At 45.7% G+C, this 19,036-nt stretch overlaps 1 protein-coding gene and 1 pseudogene across 2 annotated transcripts in view; one reads left to right on the top strand and one right to left on the bottom strand.

The window, feature by feature from the left end:
- Positions 1-19,036, bottom strand: part of RWDD3 (RWD domain containing 3) — a 424,436-nt gene that overhangs the window by 281,354 nt on the left and 124,046 nt on the right. The gene's annotated exons all lie outside the window — the stretch shown is intronic.
- LOC144776058 (interferon regulatory factor 4-like) lies at positions 4,585-6,237 on the top strand (annotated as a pseudogene).

The raw sequence follows: 19,036 nt of genomic DNA, 5'->3' as shown, positions 1-19,036 counted from the left end.
CACCATTCTAGACCCATGCACCCGGCTCCTCAGGGATAGGTAACTCAGGTACTATGGTATCTGCAGAAGGGGTGGCTCTCTAACCTCCTAAGTTCCAAAAGGTTTGCTCAAAGTCCTCCTAGAAGGGTCCTTAAACTCTAAAATTGCAACTGCTACTTCCCCATAGAATTGTACAGAGCCCACGGTCGTGTTAGCACACTGCACCCGTCCTCCGTGGGGTCCCTATCTACTCATCTTGGGTGGTTTCTTGGGGTCCCAGCGATTCTACATACTCCAGATCTTGCCTTAACTCAAGTCATGATTGTTATACCACTATTTTAGTATATGGTTTGGTCTCCCACTGGAGCCCACTGTGTATTGAGCTACTTACAATTGTTTTATTGATCTTGTATTGTGTGTTTTGTGTTTTATCCTCGTGTAGAGGATAGTAAAAAGTGTTACATTAATAAATACATATTTTTATATAACTACTGTGTGGTTCTCCTTCATTTAATTAATTCAGGAGGTGATATTCTGGTAAAACAGGCTGCTTTACATTCCTTCAAGATAAAGCCTGAAGGCTGCTCTCCACAGCTACCACCAGGATAGCTTTCTAAAGGTTATCTTTGACCTCATACATCATAAGAGTCGTTTGGACTGGTGCAAGGTGCCCACTTTATTTAGTGGACATCATAAACCAGGCCAACTTCTCACATAGGTGTGCAGCAGTTGGGATTCAAGCCTGCATTGTTTTACCAGATTAATCTCTTTGGATTATTAACTGAAAACCACTAACGTATTAGGCACATATAATACGTAAAGATTAGAATGAGTGCGTTCTACTGAACTTAGGGTTGGGTAAGTTAAGCGTCTAGCACACCCTTTCTCTAACCTAAGAGAGTTTAGTTCCCACTAGGTTGGGTAGGTGCATATACCACACCATACTAATTATTTCTTCTAGAGGAGATGCCAGTGGCTCTCTGCCTGCTTGGTACAATGGTCTTAAATTTCAGGAATTGAAAGCCATGTGTGTTTCTAGGAAGCTGAAGACAGGGAGAAATGCCAACACCCAAAATCTTATTGAGGCGTTACTCTTAGATGACCTTAGGAAGACCCCAGGATCAGATGAGGTAGAAAGAGTGTGTGGGGCAGGGAAGGAGGACAGGCCAGGAAGTGAAACCTTCTTTGACCTAAAATCAAACCCTGGCCAGGAGGATCAAGATGATTCCCACTTAGACAACTTAGATCTTCAGGAAGAGGGAATAAAAGGCCCCAGCAGCCCTCTATTTACTCCTCCTGGGAGAGTGCAGAGTTTACCCAGGAGATCTAGATCTCCCTCTGCATAATCTGACCATTCAGGACATTCTATAGCGACCGCCATATCTAATAAGAGAGCCAACTCTTATGACAGACAGTGCCAATTTCTAGGGCTTGAGAACGTCAAGCTTAGGCTCAGACAAGAGCAATTGGCCCTAGATAAGGAATCCTTAGAACTCCAAAAGGCCAGGAAAAGATTGGGACTAGAGTACCATGGTGGCAGCAACAGTGTCCCTAGGATTAAGTTCAGAGACATCCTGAAGACACAGACTCAGGACTGGGCAGACTTTGTAGATTGTGCTGCTAAGGCCCTGGAAGGTTACTTGGCAGCGAAGTGAATGATTTCAATAGATTGTACAATTTGATTATGAGGGCGCAGATCCTTAATAATTGCCAAAAATCAGTTGTTGCATCAGTACCTGGTTGACCCTGATCTGACTTCTTCCCAAGAAAGATGCTAAATCTTCAGATAAGGGTGGGGAAAAGGGTAACGACCGGAAGTCTTCATCAGGGCCCCAACAACCTGCATCTGGGGGGGAGTCACAGTCTAACAAAGGAAAAGGCAGAAAGAAACCTGGATGCTTCCTGTATAAGGAGAAAACCCATTGGACAAGAGATGCCAATTGTCCAAGGGCTAAATATCCTCCTACCACCACCACTGCCGCTAAGGCAACTGTTCCCCCTAGTTCAGCTCCAAGTGGTGGCACAGGGAACACAGGCATAGTAGGGTTAACCCTGGGATCTGAGATGGGTTCTGGCCTAGTCACAACTCAAGCTCAGGCTGTTTTAGTCTGTGACGGAGGCATCGATATTGCCTCCCTATTTGTAAGTCCCAGTAATCTGGGCAAATACAGACAACAGCCTTTAATTAATGGTAAGGAGGTCACGTTTTATAGGGACACAGGAGCAAGTGTGACAAAAGATTTTGTGGGCCCTGACCAGATCATACTTGGTGAGATGTACCAAGTGACCAATGCTAACAATGTCAGGACAGACCATTCCTTGACAGTTGTTAATTTCATCTGGGGAGAGGCGGCGCTAGAGCCCGGAGGCACAGCGGCAAGTACCACAGATACCTGGGTGGCTGGTGTAGCTACTTTGGAGGGAGGTAGCGCAGCGATGACACCGCAGACACATACAGAACTTGCCGACAGTACAGTGCACCCCCGGACCCCCAGAAGCGGCAATAGCAGTAATAGCGGGAATTGTAATACTGTTAACACTATTGTGAATACCACACGCCTTCAAATAACATGCCCTCCTAGTTCCATGACTGCGAATGGACGCCAGTATGCCGATATGATAAACTCTCTGGTACCGCAGGAACAGCAAGATAACGTAGTCAGGCCCCGAACAGTACCCGCAATATTTACAAAGCGGCCGGTGCAGAAAGCCAAAATATGTGAAGACATGATTATTGTCAACCAGCATGTATTTACAATGACAAATGTTGCGCCGGATAATATAGCAGCGGCCGCCGTCAGTGCCCTAAATTCTGAACATGAATATGACCCAACAAACGCAATATCCAGCAGCTTAGCTCCAGCAGACCTGGCCCCGGTTATGGAAAAGGGGAGTGAGGTTGGAACTCGAAGGCGCTGGGTCAGAATCCCCCGCTATTGATAAGGAAAGCGAAGTTGAATATGCTGGGTTAGAAGGCAAGTTCTACTCCATGTCCGACCTGTCAATAGCTTCAGGAAAGGATAACGACGATGATGAGGGCAATGACAACTTCAGTAATGTGGGGGATTGGGGTGATGTGCCGGATGAGGAGGAAGTTGACAACTCAGAACATTCCCCTTCTCAAGAGACTGTGAGGAAACCTATTGATTCCGGGGAACGTCCCCCTCGTGCACTAAATGTGCCTTTCGAACAGTCGAATTTGGAGGATGATGACATTGATGAAGATGCAATCACTCTGAGTACAATTTATAAAAGCATCATGGCACATCGGGCTGAAATAAAGGCAGAGGGGCTGCGTACGCAGGGGGCTGTTCGAAAGCTACAAAATACAGTTCGGCGTATGGCTAAATCCTCTGCTGAGATAACTACCCGTGTAGCTGAGGTCGAAGAACGTGTGTCCTGCGCTGAGGATTCTTTGGTAAAGCAACAGTCAGCAATAGATACTCTCCAAAAGTCTAGAGCAGATGTGGACTGGAAACTTACTGATTTGGAAAACACAGGCACCGGAGACAGGATCAATAGCTGAACCTCCGAGAGCAGGTCTGTGCAGGGGAAGCTGCCTTGGGCTGGGGGTGCTAGGGGTGCTAGGGGGAGGGGGTGGAGGCCAGATGGCTCTGATCTGTAGTCTGCACATGTGTTCCTTGAGAACCGAAAGCAGTGTCAGGAGGAAGAGCCCGCGTGGTTTCACTTTCAGGCTCCCCAGATCGGAGGGTGCAACGCCCGGGAGATGCCCCGGGGTAGGTGAGACGCAACTAGGAAGCCGGGAAAAGGGAGACAGGAAGTAGGAAACCAAGGATCCGGCGAGGGCAGAGACAAGAGAAAATCAGGGGTCGATCGGGAGTGCAAGGGAAATCGGAACCCTGGCAGGAGAAGATCAGGTGCTAGGAGAAGATCAGGAGGCGGAGAGTTGAGGAGGAGATCGGAAGCCAGGGGAAGATCGAGAGTGAGGGCAGGATCCGGAGAATATTGTCGACCGGGGGAAGATTCGGATAAAATCAGGAGGCAGGAGAAGATCGGGAGTCAGGGGAAGATCGGAAGTCAGGGGAAGATTAGGAGTCAGGAAGAAATCAGGAGAAGATTGCCTACCAGGGGAAGTTTAGGAGACCATCAGGAGAAAATCAGGAGTAGCGAGATAGCAGGAGAAGGGCAGAAGTGGGAAGAAAATCGGAGTCAGGCAAGTTCAGGATCGTGGTCCCTGAGAAGATGCGGAGATCTGGGGGATGGTTAAACACTAGGTAAAGGTCGGGGTCCGATCGTGCCTAGAAGAGCAGCATAATAGAGGCAATTAGGACCCTCCAAGTGTCACCAGAGACGTTCCCGAGGGGCCTCTGCATTTGGGGGAGCAATCTCTTTCCACCACTGGGGGTTTCTTTGAATTCAGTGGAGCGGTTGTATGAGTGTTTCTGGTTTGCTGCACCTGGGAGAGACTGAGCCACAATTCCTGGCAGCATCAATACTCAAGACGGATTAGGGAGCAGGGTTCCTGGGGTGTCTTTAATTAGGAGGGGTTATAGGGCTTGTGAGATATCTGTGATTATTAGGAGGGGGGACTCAAGGGCTCCTGAGGAACTGTTTTTGGACATTTGTCTGGGGTTTGTAACTACCATGTCTGAACAGGTGGCCCAGATGAAGTTCAAAGGAATGGCTAATTGCCCAGGTGGACAGTGGCTGGTACCCAGGCCTGCATTAGGAGAATGCGGAGAAAACCATCTTCCGGATCCCATGGAAGCATGCAGCCAAGCAGGACTACCGGGAGAATGAGGACGCGGCCCTTTTCAAGGCATGGGCTGTCTATAAAAGGAAATATAGGGAAGATTCTGATAAAGCCAACCCCTCCACTTGGAAGACGCGTCTTCTTTGCGCTCTCAACAAAAGCACCGATTTTGAAGAGATCCCGGAACGCAGTCAGTTGGATATCTCAGAGCCATACAAAGTCTATCAGGTGTTGAACGAACAACCCATAAAGTCTGGCAGCGCTAGGGAGGGACAGCGTCTGAGACATGGGAGGGCTGTAGACTGCCATCCAATGGATAAGCAAGATGGTGTGAGGCTTGCTAAGCACACCAATGGCAGAGACAGCACATGCTTGATGCGTTTGAGGCTTCATGCACAGAAGGAGTTGACTCATCAAGGAGACAGCAAGAGTATTGTAGAGCTCCCTGTTAAGAAGGAAGTGGAGAAACTACGATGTGCACTGGATGATGGGGAAGCAGAGAAAGGCAGACCATTTGACTCTAAAGAAGAGAGCCCTAAGGAGCACATTCACACCAGAGAGCAGAGGCCACAGCAACCTCCTGTCATTCTGGAAGCACCTGGCCGGCCCCACGTACCTGATAGAATACGGATGGAACCACGTAACGAGGTACAAGCAGTTTCAGTTCTGGAAAAGGACAAAACAGACAAGCCTGCTGGGTTGGGCTGGACGTCTCCAGAACTTCCGCCTCCACATATGCCCAGCGAGCCTTTGTACTATGGGTGTCGAGTGAGGGGGCCTGCCTACGACTGGACAGCAGTCAGCAAGATTGCAAACCCATGTGAGCGCTACAGTTTTTTTGAGCAAATCCAGGAATGTCTCAGATTTCTGGCTCCACATCCGCCTATACTATCAGGATGTGCTAGTGAAGGAGTTCACAACCCGCACTGTGGAAGGTTGCAGAATCACACACCAACTCACACCAGCAGATGATGAGCACTTATATGGCCCTTCCTGCATTGAACAGCTTCCATTCCCTTCACCGCGGGCCACGAGTGTCTGTGGGTTTTCTGATGTCATCTTGATCCGCGAACGCTTGCTTTCACACCTGGATCGAGGCGTATTGCTTTGGGTGGCCGGAGAAGGTGTCTTTGCGAAGCGTCAGTGTCATGGGCGTGTCTACTGGAGCGACCCAATGGCTCCCAGCAAGGACCAGCCTAACAAATTGGAGAGAGGGAAGACGTACAAACTGCTAGACACAATGCAGTTCCTGAAAGAGCTTCGAGATTTCATGAAGAATGGCAAGCCTGCACCAAAATACCAGATACAACTTTGTTTTGGGGAAGAATTTCCAGAAACTACTCAACAGAACACCAAGAAACTGATCACAGCACATGTTGAGCCTGTCTTTCCCGGGAACTGTTCCGTCATGCCCAGCAGATTGATCCACAGTTGCTACATAACGGCGCTAAGCCGGGTGAGAACAGTGCCCCCGACAGCATAATCAAGATCCTGAGGGAGCTGTATCAGTCTTGAAGACCCAACAGCTTCACCTGGGACAGTATTCAGGGCATTGACCCAAGGAACATTGTTTGATTGTTGTGCTGCTGGACCAGTCTACCTGCACTGGAACGATGGTGCCATTTAAACCTCCAAGCCCCATCTTATTTAACATGGATGCACTTTTTGCTTGGTTGGCTTGGTCTTGGCGATCCTGGGATCACTAATTGGCTCATGGACATTCGTGCGTCATGAGCAGATTTAGTTTGACTTCAGCTTGATAGCGCTGTGATCTGTGTGCTGCATGCTGTCTGGGCTGCGCAACGAGAAAGAGCTAGTGTGAGCAGGATGCTGATCTGTAGTGATGGGGAAGAGTTGCAACACCCATGTGTGATTTAATAACAGTAAATCTAGTCATTGGTGATAGTTTGAAAAGGGAAAGGGGTTGAGATTAGGCCTTGCTGGAAGAGACGGGGAGTGGTGAGTGCCACAGAAATAGCCTGGTGCTCCCTAAGGGTCCAGGGCTCTTACTGTCTTTCATGACCTTATTTTCATACAATGTTGTAAAATGTTTTCCTTTATAATCCTTCTGGTGTGCTAATAAGATACAAATAATTAAAATATTTTCTTTTGGATTTGGAAAACCGTGCTAGACGAATCAATATTCGCGTTTTGGGCATTGCTGAATCTAAGGAGCGGCAGGACACAAGGAAATTAATCGTGTTTAAGGCGGCTTTTCCGGAGTTAAAAGACTGGAATTGGGACACTGAGGTGATCAGGGCGCACAGATTCCCATTTGTATTACGGAAGCGAAAGAATGATCTTAGAGCAGATACGAATATATATTCAAGGGCAATCTTAATCTGTCTAAATAATTATCTGTTGCGCGAGGCAATTTTTGATCTGGCACGCCCAGATAGGAGACGAGTTGGTATGGGGTGTGAGTTTTTTGTCCTGCCACGGTACAACAGCAGTGGCAAATGAGGAAGTTAATTTTGCCTTTTCAATCGAAAGGTGCTCAGGCATTCCTTCTTAACCCGGCAAAATTAAAGGTTATTTATAAGGAACAAACGCGCTACTTCACTTCGGAGATTGCGGCACAGGACTTCTGAATGCTATGGGTACTGGTTAAAAATGCGATACCTGTTTCTCTGTACGCTATAGTATTTTTTTGATGTTAGGTATCTTCCAGTGATGGTTCTTTCTTTGCTTGGTTCCAGAAGTGTGTGCATGCTGGGGTTTTCCCCTCAGTGCTAAATATGACTTTAATATTTGGATGTTATAGGAATTGAGCTAATATTGTTTGCATTTTTAAAATGGTGACACTGGAAGAGTGGTGGTTATCCAGGGTCATGGTGGATGGGCGGGCCATGGGGAAGGGACAATGCACATTTCACTCTCCATCGCAGAGGACATGGTCCTTAAGCCCCGGATTGGGTGGTGGGGGCTTGGGGGTGGGCTGGTGTGGGGGATAGGGGGGTGACGGGGGGCGGGGTTGGGGGTGTGGGGGTGTGGGGATAAACAGAAAATCAATACATGAGTACAATTTTTTTTGCAGTGTTTGAAAGTTTGGGTTATTCGGCACATACGTCTCTCTTTTGGTGTCACATTGGAAGGTGATGTTGGCTAAGGGTATTAGAGTTGGTACACTTAATGTCAGGGGTTTGAATTCTCTCAGTAAAAGGCAGCGGGTTGTTCGGGCATTTCAGATGCTTCATTATGATGTTATGTGTCTTCAAGAGACTCATATACCGTGGTCTAAAAGGAAACTCCTAAATGAGCTGGATTATGAGCTGGTGGTATGTACTAAACAAACGTGTACATCTAGGGGGGTTGCCATTATGGTAAAAAAACACATAGGCAATACCGGCCGGACCCTGATGGATGGACTGGGGAGATGGGCATTAGCCGAGCTTATGGCAGGGGCAATGACATTTACGCTATGTTCAATATACGGGTCTAACTTAGATGAAGCAGCAATTTTGGAATTCTTGAATATTGAACTAGCAACGTAGCCTACTCCTGTCATTATATGTGGTGACTTTAATATTAATTTACCTCCTGATACATTATGTAATAGCTTTAGGTATATGGGCAGGAAACCAAAGGTGTTCAAGGCATTAGAATCATTGATTTCGGCACATGGGTTGGTTGATGCTTGGGCTTATTTAAGGGGTTCTGAAGCTGGATACACCTTTTTCTCGTGTCCTGATCAAAAGCTAGTCAGGCTTGATTATTTTTTTGCCCCACAGCACCTTCTGAACGCTGCACTTATTATTCAGGTATATCCACGGGTGACGTCGGATCATGGCCCAGTGGTGATAACCATGTTAGGAATTGAGGTTGTTAATACACCTAGGGTGTTTTCTTTCGACCGGAAGCTTCTCTTGGATGAAAAATTTCTTGCACATATGAATGGGTGGATTGTTGAGTTTTTCTGTATTAATCGAGGAAGCACTGACCCCGGTTATGTTTGGGACGCCTTTAAGGCTGCTTTCAGGGGAGAAATCCTTAGTTATGGGTTACATATTCAAAAGCAGCTGGGGCTCAAGCTACAGGCATTGTATCAGGGTCTTGTAATGGCTGAAGAGATGTTAGTTCAGGGCATACAGGCCGGTATAGATATTGGGGATGCAGCCACGGAAGTGGCATGCGCTAAGGCAAAAATAAACCTCCGATGGAGTCAAGAGGCCGCTAAAAAATATGTTGTTAAACGGCAGCTTGATTATGAATATGGGGAGGCAAGTGGCAAGTGCTTGGCCCAAAAATTAAGGATGAAAGAAGCGGCTGAAAGAATTAATACCATACAAGACCCTAGTGGCCGCCGTATTGAGAATGAGGCTGGCATATTGGAGGTATTTAAGAATTTCTATGAAACACTTTATGCGGATTAAAAATATGACATTCAAAAAGTTAAAGCATTTATATGTCAATATTGTGAACAAGATCTTGGGAAGGAGGAGGCAGTGAGACTAGACGCCCCTATTACAATGCTAGAGTTTGAGCAAGCTATAAATGGGTTGGCAGCCGGCAAGGCGGCTGGCCCTGACAAATTGCCGTTGGAAATATATAAATATTTTTTGGGGTCTCTAAAGGAGGATATGCTAGCTATATTCAGAAAAGCCCAAAGCGGGGTATCCCCTAAATCATGGGACGAAGTCAGCTTTGTCGTATTCAGGAAAAAGATAAACCTTCGGACTTGCCGGCATCATATCACCCCATTTCTTTATTAAATGCGGATGGCAACATTTATTCAAAGATCTTGGCCACTAGGTTAGCCTCTATGATTACTCCACTTGTGTCTATAAGACAGCATGGTTTTATGCCTAATCGGGGTACTACAAATCATGTGAACAGAATTATAACTTTATTAGACCATGCTAATTGCACTGGAGACGCTTTTAGCCTAATTCTGTTAGATGCCGAGAAGGCATTTGATCGAGTCTCTTGGTGCTTCTTATGGGAGGTGATGCGATATCATGGATTTGGTCAACACTATATCACCTCAATACAAACGTTATATCGCCAACCTGGTGCTAGGGTATGCATCATGGGGCTCGAATCAAAAGAAGTGTTCATTCGGCGTGGTACTAGACAGGGCTGCCCCTGCTCCCCATTATTATTTTCGTTATATATCGACCCAATCCTGAAAATGCTTGAGCATAGCTTGCAGATACAACCTGTTATTATACAGCAGCAACAATATCGGGTCTTTGCCTGTGCGGATGATGTTGCCGTTGTATCTCCTAAGCCAGCAGCAGCAATGCATGAAATAGAACAGTTAGCATCAGACTATGGGGCCGTCTCGGGCTATAAGCTGAACACAGCTAAAACTCAAATTCTGTGCCACAATGTAGGCGGTTTTAATGATCCAAGGGTGCTACGGGAGGTAACGTACCTTGGAGTTCTAATAAGGACTCCCGTATCTACATTGGTTGATTCTAACTGGGGGAATTTGATGAAGGGGGCACGCAGACAATTAGATCACTGTGAATGTTTGCATCTCTCATTAGTCGGCAGATACAACGTTCTTAAGATGATGATTTTGCCAAAAATATTATATTTCTTTAGATGCGTTCCATTGGAGATATCGCGCACTCATTTGGCACAATTACAGTCCCTATGTATGAATTTTATATGGGCACGTGGGAAAGCTCGTAGAGCAATGCGATATATGGTGTTACCTAGAGCCGTAGGTGGGTGGGGTGTCCCGGATTTTACTCTTTATTACTACTCATGTATGCTACAACATATGAATATATTACTTACTGGGGAAGGGCCATCAGATGTCGCTGAGTCCCCCTCTATATATCAGATGTTGCTCGGCTCGAATGCAAAAAATTGTCTGTTTATATACTTAGACTGGAGTTACTACAAGCGTGCAAGATTGAAGATAGTTACAGCTGCTTATAAAGTTTGGAAAGCCATTAAGAAAATGTTTGTGGTAGAAAAAGTCTCATGGTATACCTCATTAACAGCTCCGGCCGTCTTCCCGAGTGTATTCTGGGATCGCATTGCATATAATTGGCGCAGTAAAGGCATAATAATGGTTGGGGATCAGTATAGGGATGGGGACTGAAATTGTTCGATCAGATCCAGGAGCAATATCATGTACCCCGGGCGGACTTTTTAAAATATTTACAAATTAGAGATTGTTTGCTTAAAACCCGGTGGCATATCCAGACCAACCCCCTCATAGAAGCTAACAGAAAGGCATCAAGAATCGGGACATTGTATACTCTCATGCTAGGGACAAAACCTAACGATTTGGAGGAGCACAGCCAGAAATGGGAGAGAAGGTTAGGCTGCCAGGGGATACATTTGGAGACTTCCATTGAATTAGCTAGTCGATTATTTATGTCCGCTAATTTGTCTGCCCAACACTATAAAACTATGTTTTATTTGTATCTTACACCCAATAAAATTGCTAAATGGGGTGGGGAACATGAGGGGAAATGCTTTCGTTGTGGTAATCCAGACGCAGATGTGGTACATATTTTTTATGCATGTCCACAATTAAATAAATTACTGGAGCATGTGGATAAATTCTTAACCGAGATTCTGGGATCTGATATACATCTATCACCTATGCAGATTTTGCTGGGTGTAGAGATGGGCGCAAACGCAGATATAGTTTTTAACGTCTTTATTTTCGAAATTTCTTCATAAAAGACAAAATATTTACATGCAATCAAAATAACATAGTCATTAATATTTATAATTAGACAAAAGAATTTAGTTAAAAACCACAATTAAATATACATATAAAGACAACTGAGAAAAAGTGGTTTTTCCTTACATTTGATTATAAACACAACGACAATACTGGTCGAAAGATGATAAATTAACATGCTCTATGGTATTTCAGGTTGAAATTAAACTATGAGTACTGCGAACTGACTTGATCCTTATTAACCAGGCCCATCCAAGGAATTTTGCTAGTCCAATGGATAGCCATTCGGAAGTGTTAGTTTTTAAGATAAATAAAGCTTCCTTGCTCACCCTGGTCTTTAATCTGTTACAGATGGGCTTTAACCACTTATGGCGTGGTTCATAGTAAGCAGTACATACAAACAAAAAGTGACCTATTGTTTCTTTGTGTCCAATACAGCAAGGACAGAGGGATGACTCCGATTTCAACCAGCCACTAGTGAAATCCCTTAGTGGCAGTGTACCTAGACGAAACTGGTGGTAGAGTTTCCTGTCTAAGGTTTTAGGAATTACATCCCAGTAGGTCTCAGTATGAGGAACTGCTTTGAAAAGCAGAAACAGGCCAGTCAGATTCGGTTTCTCCGAGAGAGCAACGTGTTCTTCTTTCACCATGGACCAAAAGAGTAGTTTAAAATCTTTCTTTGAGGGAAAGATATGGGAGCCCGGATCTGACCATAACAGGGGAAGGCCCATTCCAGTGAGAGTATTTCTGATTAACTTAAACCATAATATTTCAGCTGCCCCTGGTTGCTTTCTAACGTCCTGTAATTCTTGAGCAAACATGGCAAGATCCGGGGTAGACCAAATGCGTCTCCATAACGCCACCATCCTGTACTGAGCTTGATGTTTTATAGAATAAAAGCCCATGTCCATCAGGAGTGGTAATACAGGTGTTGAGGAAGGAAGATTAACTAAATTACGGAGAAATTTGTTCTGGATCCTGTCAAGGACAGCCAAATCCACACTACCCCAAATATCAGCCCCATATAATATTGCTGATCTGATTTTAGCATTGTAAATTTTAAGAGCGGGCAAAACTCTTTTAGTCAAAGAACACCGCTGCTCCTTCACTAAACAGCCGGACAAACGAGCAAATTTCAGACTAAGCGCCGCTATTTGCTCTTTCCAGCGTAGCCTGTAATCCATTGTTACACCAAGGTATGTCATTACTTCAACCTGCTCCAAGCTAGACCCGTTCATCGTGACATGGCCCCTCAATGGTTTTTTCTTTGTCAACACCATGAATTTGGTCTTATTAATATTAATTTCTAAATCATTCTCGTTACAGAAGTCCACAAATTTATTTATAGCTGCCTGTAGACCCTTCTGTGTTTTGGCCAGTATAAGTGTGTCGTCTGCGAAAATTAAAAGGGGAAATTTGGTCCCACCCAATGATGGGGCGTCGGTAGGGATAGCTGACAGGAACTTAACCACCTGATTAATAAAGAGTATAAAGAGAGTGGGGGCCAGGACACAGCCCTGTCTCACTCCACGAGTCACGGGGAAGGATTCAGTAACCTGGCCCTGACGACCCCATCTCACTCTAGCGAAGTTCCCCTCGTGCAATCTGATGGTCAGTTCAAGTAGCGCAGATGGAACACCCATCCTTCTCAAAGCAGCCCACATCTTCCCTCTGGGGACCAAATCAAACGCTGATTTGAGATCTACAAATGCAGCGAATATCGTGCCACCCCCCAGTAGCACAGTTTTCCAATAAATCATCACAAATCTTAATATTTGGTCTACAGTGCTAATGTTTGCCCTAAAGCCAGCCTGCATTGGAGACAAAATGGCAGCTTCTGTCATCCATGATTCGATTTTCCCTAGTAGCATTCTGGCCACTACCTTTTGTAAGGCGTCGATAAGACTGATGGGACGATAGTTTCCCGCATCAGTTTTATCCCCTTTTTTGTACACGGGCAGGATCTCTGCCCCTTTCCACGAGTTTGGGATGCTGGTACCTCTTGCTATTGCATTTGCTAGGGTAGTTATGTATGGGACCCAATGCACTTGATCGTACTTAAAAAGATCTGCTGGGACGCAGTCCATGCCAGGGGCTTTGCCATTCTGAACTTGTTTTAAAGCAGCAACGGCTTCTATTTCAGTGAAAACAATGTGATCAGGCAAAAGCTCTGCAGTCTGCACACTGGCATCTTCCCTGGGTAGGGAGATCCGTTCCGGAGTACTAAACTGCGTCGCATAGTGCTTGACCCATTGTTCGGCAGGCACGTGGTTTACAGGAACTTTCGGGTCCCCAGATCCTCCCCATCTCACAACCTCCCAAAATTTTTGTTGATTAGAAGAGGTGCTAGCTTGGTATAGATCCAACCAGCGCTGTTCGTCCCAGTTTATTTTAGCTTCTTTGAGGATTTTCTTATAATTAACCCTAGCTAATCTTATGTCCGTGACAGACTTAGATTTAATTGCAGCTAACAAGGAACTATGGGCAACACGACAAGCTTTGTTGTACCATTTGTTCCTTTGAGCTGGGCCATTATTTCTCCCCTTTACAGGTTTATTAAAAAAGGTTTTGATTTTGTTAAAAAGGGAGTCATGAATCATCCCTATTTGTTCTAATGAGGTGCCATCATTAAGTATGGGAACCATCAAGTCAGTGGCAGCTAAGACCTCCGCTGCTACCATGTCTATGGTGGTAGGGTTGTCTAAAAACCTAGCCCATCGTACCCTTCTGCAATCATTAGTGAGAATTGCCTCAGCTGTGGCAATAGATGTTGATGAGTCCATATTTAACCCCTCGTTCAATAATAATTTTATTGCCAGTGGATTATGGTCACTTTCTGGTCTTGTAACTACTTCCATATCCTCTAGGTTTTTCCAAAACTCTATCCTGATTAGAAAATAGTCAATACGGCTTGAGTGCAAAGAATTATCAAAAGTGACCTTTCCCATCAAGTCAGATTTGGTTCTGCCATTAGCAGCTCGCAGATCCCATTCAAGACAAAGGCCTAACCACTGCATAGCGGCCTCTGTAACTTTTTTGATTGGGGGAATGGATAGCTGTGGGATATTCCAAATTATGTCATTTTCCCCATACCCGTCATTGTCAAGGCTGGGAAAGGGTTCGAAAGAACAATTAAAATCACCTGCCACCATAACACACTTTTCTCTGCTAATTTCATTCAATAGGGAATCTAAGTCATTGGCCGCTCTCATGGGCTTCCCACCAGGTTGCCCTCTTGCATATATATTTATCAAAAAAAGATCCGGGTTGTTTTTACCAGAAAGTTTTACGGCCAAGATATCGTTACTGGAAGTGGGAACGATTGTAATTGTAACTGCCAAAGATTGTCTAATCCAGATGACAAGACCACCTGAGGGACGTCCTTTAGGACCTTTACTTGCTGGTTTATAATAATTAAGGTAACCAGCCCGATGTATGGCTTCAGTGGACCAACTTTCCTGCAAAATAATTACATCATAGGTATCCACAAAGGAGCCCCAATCATCCCCAGACATTTTCCCTTTTAGTCCCGCTATATTCCATGACAGGACATCTAAAGAATGAGTGGGATCCGTTAACAGATTGATAGATGATTTCACTAACCTCTCACAGGTCGGGGGTTTTGTAGTTAGATTTTGGGATGGTTCCCTTCCTACCTCCCCATGAGAGTTTCTACAGGTCCCTAAAGGTATCTCTACCCTGGGAGATATAGAACAGTTAGTGGGGCAATTCCCTACTTCCTCAGTCAACCCCAAGACCGGTGGATCTTTATTGAGTCAGTCCACGCCCTCCAGACCGGACAATGGAGCAAACCGATTTGTGAGACGCGGATGAAACAATGGGTAAATAGGGGTATCAAAAGGAAATCTCCCTCTTTGCCTGTCTCTTCTGGGATAATGAAATGGGGTTTGGGGTCTAGTTGAATATAAGGCAGGATAGAAATAATTTAACAGTAAGGTTTGCACATCCCCCACTCTTCCAAATCTTGGTTCCCTACTAATAAGTTCTGCCACCCATGGCTCTCTAAAACTTATTACCACACAATCCCCCTCAAGATCTTTCTTACCAAAGCCAACCCAGTCCACCCTCCTTACATTAAGGATTTCCGGCTTTACGTTGGGTGGGAGTGGGCGATTTTTATTAAGCCAGAAAATAACCTTGTTATATAGGTCCATGTGAGTTTCTCTCTTGCCATCGTCAAGAGGAGCCACGCCAGTTAAAATGATAGTATATGGCTGTGACTCTGGTGGGAGGTTCACACATTGCCTCCTGGGAATAGGTTTAGATTTTGGCCCGGAGCTTTGGTTTTGATTACTACGGGGAGTGGGGTTTTTTTTGTCCTGGGGTAGTTTAACAGCCTTACACTTGGGAACAACCTCAGTAGTTGCTATTTTCTTAGAAGCAGATACAGTTGTTTTCTGCTGAACTTTGGACACGGAGGGCCCCTCTTTTGTAATTATACCCCCTGTTTTATTATTCACCAGGTTAACCTTTGAAGGGGATAGAGCAGGGGAAATCAGTCCATTAGAAGTTAAGCTAGCAAGGATTCTATTTGAGGTAGCTATATTGTCTTTCACCATTATTTCTAGGGAGTCCAATTTAGTGTTTAAGAGTCTTGTTCTTTCGAATAGCGGTAAAAGTATGGATTTAAGTAACAGCTCTATCTTAGCCAGAAATACTCCTTCTACTATACTAATTACGGTGTTATGATCTTCTAGTTGGATAACCTTGTTTGCATTAACCAACTGTATAGGGGAATCAGGTACATTTCCTATACCCTCACTGTGTTCCTCTAGATCAGGAGAATCTATCCTTTTGCGTTTCCCGGGATTCTGCGAGGGTGAACTTTGTAAACCAAAGGGGGGAACCAATTGCTCCATACTTATATTAAGATTCGGAGAGTCCGAGAGACCTGATTTCTCTTCAGACTGGTCTAGGGAAATAGTCCCATCATTTAGCAGATTATCATGTGCAATATTAGAACGACTTTCTTGACCAGACTCTACTAACTCTACAGTTTGGATCTCAGGAATAGTTACAAATCCTAAATCAGCATTAACATCATCACTATCTATATCTAACACAGAGAGTGGGACAGGAGAAACAGCATCGTTAATTCTCCCAAGAGAGGATCGTTTTCCTGTAATTATATCCAGCGAAAGCCGTTTTTCTGCTAAAGCGATCTCTTTCTCCAGTATGGCTGTAGAACGTTTAAAAAACTGATCAATTGTCCCAGAAAAGGTACCATTAGAGGTGGAAACCTGGACTTGTCTTTCTTTACCTGATCTTAAAGTCATTTTTAAATCTAAAAAAGAGACAGTTAACACCAACCTCAGTAATATATAGTCAGTAATGTAAAAATATACCAGATATGTTCTGACTAATGCAAAAACACAACCCGAACTAAGATCAGGCACATAAGTTAGTTAAAAGACAAAAAGATAAAATATCAATTAAATAATGCTATACAGTACAATAGTAAAGGGAAGAAAATGTTAGAGGTATGGCCCAGCCCGGCCCCAGTCGGCCCCTGACGGCCTCGGACGGCCCGCCCTTTGTCCGGGCTTCGTCCGGCGTCCCGCACACGCGTCCCGCTATGCGTCAAGAGTACGTTTATATAGAAGAAAAAGGGGGCGGGAAGAGGAGCCAGGTGCGCGCGATGGACGGCGCAAGCACTGCTGGACCTCGCAGTCCCGCTCCCTATACCGATGGTGTCTCAGGCACTCCCCCAGCCAAAATGACCGAGCGGAAAAGCTCCCAGGTCACTGAGAGGGGCAGACAAAGGGCTCCGCTGCAGATAAAGCCTCAAAAGCGGCCAGGAACAGAGTACAGATTTCTCACACTGCACGAGCGGCACCCGCGCCAGCGGGGGCCGCGAGAAGTATTTATGCTCCCAAGGAGGTCCAGAAAGGTCAGAGGGAGAAGGGGGCGGGAAGAGGAGCCAGGTGCGCGCGATGGACGGCGCAAGCACTGCTGGACCTCGCAGTCCCGCTCCCTATACCGATGGTGTCTCAGGCACTCCCCCAGCCAAAATGACCGAGCGGAAAAGCTCCCAGGTCACTGAGAGGGGCAGACAAAGGGCTCCGCTGCAGATAAAGCCTCAAAAGCGGCCAGGAACAGAGTACAGATTTCTCACACTGCACGAGCGGCACCCGCGCCAGCGGGGGCCGCGAGAAGTATTTATGCTCCCAAGGAGGTCCAGAAAGGTCAGAGGGAGAAGGGGGCGGGAAGAGGAGCCAGGTGCGCGCGATGGACGGCGCAAGCACTGCTGGACCTCGCAGTCCCGCTCCCTATACCGATGGTGTCTCAGGCACTCCCCCAGCCAAAATGACCGAGCGGAAAAGCTCCCAGGTCACTGAGAGGGGCAGACAAAGGGCTCCGCTGCAGATAAAGCCTCAAAAGCGGCCAGGAACAGAGTACAGATTTCTCACACTGCACGAGCGGCATATAGTACCTAGTAAGGCTGTATATTTAATCTTCTTAGCCTCGGCGGTGTTAAGGCTGTGTATAGATTCATGCTGGTTACAAAAGGATGCCCCATCCTTGATTCTTGGAGGGCTAGGTTTTTGGCTAAGTTCAACATTGAGTATAGCTTATATGCTCTTAAAGGCAGGCGCAAACGGAAATTGGGTATGCAAATCTGGAGACCTGTTTTGGCTTACCTGGACATGGAAATATAAATACTGTTTGGTGTTTTCTGCTTTATTTTTTTTAATTTTTTTTCTAATTTCCTGCCTATGATTTTAATGCATTATCCCCTGTACATGTTCAACTTGATTATATACTACCTGCAATGTGTAATGTGATTATAAGATTATAAGTTCATTATATGATTACGACGCATGTGCCGTGTCCCTTTTTCTTGCTATGTTTTGTGCTACTCATGTATTGTTAATAAAAAAAATAAAAAATAAAAAAAAATCATCTGGGGAGGGGTAACTGGCCCTAAGAAGGTTGCGGTTAGCTCAGACCTCCCTGTGGAATGCTTGTTGGGCAATAATTTGGAAACGTCAGCCTGGGCTGAAGTGGAACTCAGGATACATGCAGCAATCTTGGGCATCTCTGCAGATGTGTTTGCTGTGACTAGGTCACAGGCCAAACTGTCTTCAACTGAACAGGCCCTGGATCCTGGAAAAATGGACCAGGTGCCTTCCATGAGAAGGAGCAGTAGGGGTAAGGCAGTGCCTTCCCCCCAGAGTCAGAGTGACAATCAGTCTCCAGAGGAAGATGATTCCAGTCCATGGGAAGGAACTGTCTCAGAGGAACTTGAACCCAATCAGGTTGAGTTCTTGGGGACAGGGGGCTCTTCCAGGGCAGATCTGAGTCAGGAGCAACACAGCTGCCCCTCTCTTGAACCCTTAGACAGCAAGCTGTCCCCCACTTTCACTGGCCTCACATGTCAATGGACACAAACGAGTTGTGTTGCTCCTGTACCACCTGTCAACCCAGTGGTAAGGCAGGTGGTACCACAAAGGCCCCCCTGATCCCACTACCTGTGGTGGGGGGTTCCCTTTGAGAAGGGTGGGATTGGCATAATTGGTCCCATGGATCCTCCAACTGCCTCTGGGCACAGATATATTCTAGTGGTGGTGGACCATGCGCTTAGGTACCCAGAAGCAATACCCCTTAGAACCACCACAGCTCCTGTGGTGGCCAGGGCCCTCCTGGGAATATTTTCCAGAGTGGGTTTC

Source organism: Lissotriton helveticus, chromosome 1_1 (genome assembly GCF_964261635.1).
Source record: "Lissotriton helveticus chromosome 1_1, aLisHel1.1, whole genome shotgun sequence".
Taxonomy (NCBI): domain Eukaryota; kingdom Metazoa; phylum Chordata; class Amphibia; order Caudata; family Salamandridae; genus Lissotriton; species Lissotriton helveticus.
Note: the sequence above shows the minus strand (reverse complement) of the source record. Positions and strands in the feature narration are given on the sequence as shown.